Genomic DNA, 4,523 nt, shown 5'->3' with positions numbered 1-4,523 from the left:
TTTTAACCTTCTCAAGGACCGGGCGTAGCCACACTCGGTTCAACTAAAGTTGGAGAGACAGTCGCCCGCAAGCCATCTATGTGCAAAGCACGTCGAGGGAACCGGTCTCGCGTAAGCGTATGCGTAATGTTGGTCCGGGTCGTCTCGTCCAACAGTACCGCTGAACCAAAGTATGACATGGTGGTAGGCAGTATGACTTATATCGCCCACAACTCACTTGTGTTCTACTCGTGCATATAACATCAAACCATAAAACCTAGGCTCGGATGCCACTGTTGTGGAACGTAGTAATTTCAAAATTTTCCTGCACACACGCAAGATCATGGTGATGCATAGCAACGAGAGGGGAGAGTGTTGTCTACGTACCCACACATACCAACTGCGGAAGCGATCACACAACGTAGAGGAAGTAGTCGTACGTCTTCCCGATCCGACCGATCCAAGCACCGTTACTCCGGCACCTCCGAGTTCTTAGCACACGTACAACTCGATGACGATCCCCGAGCTCCGATCCAGCAAAGCGTCAGGGAAGAGTTCCGTCAGCACAACGGCGTGGTGACGATCTTGATGTTCTACCGACGCAGGGCTTCGCCTAAGCACTACAACGATATGATCGAGGTGGAATATGGTGGCAGGGGGCACCGCACACGGCTAAGGAACGATCACCAAGGATCAACGTGTGTGTCTAGAGGTGCCCCCTGCCCCCGTATATAAAGGATCCAAGGGGGAGGGCTGGCCGGCCAAGGAGGAGGGCGCAGGAGAGTCCTACTCCCTCTGGGAGTAGGATTCCCCCCCCCCCCAATCCTAGTTGGAATAGGATTCCTCGGGGGGGGGGAGAGAGGGGGGCCGGCCACCTCTCCTAGTCCTAATAGGACTAGGGAAGGGGGGAGGCGCGCACCCCACCTTGGGCTGCCCCCTTCACCTTTCCACTAAAGCCCACTAAGGCCCATATAGCTCCCGGGGGGTTCCGGTAACCTCCCGGTACTTCGGTAAAATCCCGATTTCACCCGGAACACTTCCGATATCCAAATATAGGCTTCCAATATATCAATATTTATGTCTCGACCATTTCGAGACTCCTCATCATGTCCGTGATCACATCCGGGACTCCGAACTAACTTCGGTACATCAAAATGCATAAACTCATAATAACTGTCATCGTAACGTTAAGCGTGCGGACCCTACGGTTCGAGAACAATGTAGACATGACCGAGACACGTCTCCGGTCAATAACCAATAGCGGGACCTGGATGCCCATATTGGCTCCTACATATTCTACGAAGATCTTTATCGGTCAGACCGCATAACAACATACATTGTTCCCTTTGTCATCGGTATGTTACTTGCCCGAGATTCGATCGTCGGTATCCAATACCTAGTTCAATCTCGTTACCGGCAAGTCTCTTTACTCGTTCCGTAATACATCATCTCACAACTAACATATTAGTTGTAATGCTTGCAAGGCTTATGTGATGTGCATTACCGAGAGGGCCCAGAGATACCTCTCCGACAATCGGAGTGACAAATCCTAATCTCGAAATACGCCAACCCAACATCTACCTTTGGAGACACCTGTAGTACTCCTTTATAATCACCCAGTTACGTTGTGACATTTGGTAGCACCCAAAGTGTTCCTCCGGCAAACGGGAGTTGCATAATCTCATAGTCATAGGAACATGTATAAGTCATGAAGGAAAGCAATAGCAACATACTAAACGATCGGGTGCTAAGCTGATGGAATGGGTCATGTCAATCAGATCATTCAACTAATGATGTGATCCCGTTAATCAAATAACAACTCTTTGTCTATGGTTAGAAAACATAACCATCTTTGATTAACGAGCTAGTCAAGTAGAGGCATACTAGTGACACTCTGTTTGTCTATGTATTCACACATGTATTATGTTTCCGGTTAATACAATTCTAGCATGAATAATAAACATTTATCATGATATAAGGAAATAAATAATAACTTTATTATTGCCTCTAGGGCATATTTCCTTCAGTCTCCCACTTGCACTAGAGTCAATAATCTAGTTCACATCGCTATGTGATTAACACCAATAGTTCACATCCTTATGTGATTGGTTCACATCTCCATGTGACTAACACCCAAAGGGTTTACTAGATTCAATAATCTAGTTCATATCGCTATGTGATTAACACCCAAAGAGTGATCATGTTTTGCTTGTGAGAGAAATTTAGTCAACGGGCCTGTCAAATTCAGATCCGTATGTATTTTGCAAAATTCTATGTCTACAATGCTCTGCACGGAGCTACTCTAGCTAATTGCTCCCACTTTCAATATGTATCCAGATTGAGACTTAGAATCATCTGGATCAGTGTCAAAAACTTGCATCGACGTAACCCTTTACGACGAACCTTTTTGTCACGTCCATAATCGAGAAACATATCCTTATTTCACTAAGGATAATTCTGACTGATGTCTAGTAATCTACTCCTAGATCACTATTGTACTCCCTTGCCAAATCAGTGCAGGGTATACAATAGATCTGGTATACAGCATGACATACTTTATAGAACCTATGGCCAAGGCATAGGGAATGACTTTCATTCTCTTTCTATCTTCTGCCGTGGTCGGGCTTTGAGTCTTACTCAACTTCACACCTTGTAATATAGGCAAGAACTCTTTCTTTGACTGCTCCATTTTGAACTACTTCAAAATCTTGTCAAGGTATGTACTCATTGAAAAAACTTATCAAGCGTCTTGATCTATCTCTATAGATCTTGGAGCTCAATATGTAAGCAGCTTTACCGAAGTCTTTCTTTGAAAAACTCCTTTCAAACACTCCTTTATGCTTTACAGAATAATTCTACATTATTTCCGATCAACAATATGTCATTCACATATACTTATCAGAAATGTTGTAGTGCTCCCACTCACTTTCTTGTAAATATAGGGTTCACCACAAGTCTGTATAAAACTATATGCTTTGATCAACTCATCAAAGCGTATATTCCAACTCCGAGATGCTTGCACCAGTCCATAGATGGATCGCTGGAGCTTGCACATTTTGTTAGCACCTTTCGGATTGACAAAACCTTCTGTTGCATCATATACAACTCTTCTTTAATAAATCCGTTAAGGAATGCAGTTTTGTTTATCCATTTGCCAGATTTCATAAAATGCGGCAATTACTAACATGATTCGGACAGACTCAAGCATAGATACGAGTGAGAAGCTCTCATCGTAGTCAACACCTTGAACTTGTCGAAAACCTTTTGCGACAATTCTAGCTTTGTAGATAGTAACACTACTATCAGCGTCCGTCTTCCTCTTGAAGATCCATTTATTCTCAATTGCTTGCCGATCATCGGGCAAGTCAACCAAAGTCCAAACTTTGTTCTCATACATGGATCATATCTCAGATTTCATGGCCTCAAACCATTTCGCGGAATCTGGGCTCATCATCGCTTCCTCATAGTTCGTAGGTTCATCATGGTCAAGTAACATGACCTCCAGAACAGGATTACCGTCCCACTCTAGTGCGGATCTCACTCTGGTTTACCTACGAGATTCGGTAGTAACTTGATCTGAAGTTACATGATCATCATCATTAGCTTCCTCACTAATTGGTGTAGTAGTCACAAGAACAGATTTTTGTGATGAACTACTTTCCAATAAGGTAGAAGGTACAATTACCTTATCAAGTTTTCTACTTTCCTCCCACTCACTTCTTTCGAGAGAAATTCCTTCTCTAGAAAGGATCCATTATAAGCAACGAATGTCTTGCCTTAGGATCTGTGATAGAAGGTGTACCCAACAGTCTCCTTTGGGTATCCTATGAAGACATATTTCTCCGATTTGGGTTTGAGCTTATCAGGATGAAACTTTTGCTCATAAGCATCGCAACCCCAAACTTCAAGAAATGACAACTTTGGTTTCTTGCCAAACCATAGTTCATAAGGCGTCGTCTCGACGGATATAGATGGTGCCCCTTTTTTAACGTGAATGCAGCTGTCTCTAATGCATGACCCCAAAAACGATAGTGGTAAATCGGTAAGAAACATCATAGATTGCACTATATCCAATAAAGTACGGTTATGACGTTCGGACACACCATTACGCTATGGTGTTCCAGGTGGCATGAGTAGTGAAACTATTTCACATTGTTTTAACTGAAGACCAAACTCGTAACTCAAATACTCTTTTCCACGATCAGATCGTAGAAACTTTATTTTCTTGTTACGATGATTTTCCACTTCACTCTGAAATTATATGAACTTTTCAAATGTATCAGACTTTTATTTCATTAATTAGATGTACCCATATCTGCTCAAATCATCTGTGAAGGTCAGAAAATAATGATACCCGCTGCAAGCCTTAAATATTCATCGGACCACATACATCAGTATGTATGATTTCCAACAAATCTGTTGCTTGCTCCATTGTTCCGGAGAACGGCGTTTTAGTCATCTTGCCCAAAAGGCATGGTTCGCAAGCATCAAGTGATTCATAATCAAGTGATTCTGAAAGCCCATCAGCATGGAGTTTCTTCATG

Source organism: Triticum dicoccoides, chromosome 6A (assembly GCF_002162155.2).
Source record: "Triticum dicoccoides isolate Atlit2015 ecotype Zavitan chromosome 6A, WEW_v2.0, whole genome shotgun sequence".
Classification (NCBI taxonomy): domain Eukaryota; kingdom Viridiplantae; phylum Streptophyta; class Magnoliopsida; order Poales; family Poaceae; genus Triticum; species Triticum dicoccoides.
This window is presented reverse-complemented; position numbering follows the sequence as displayed.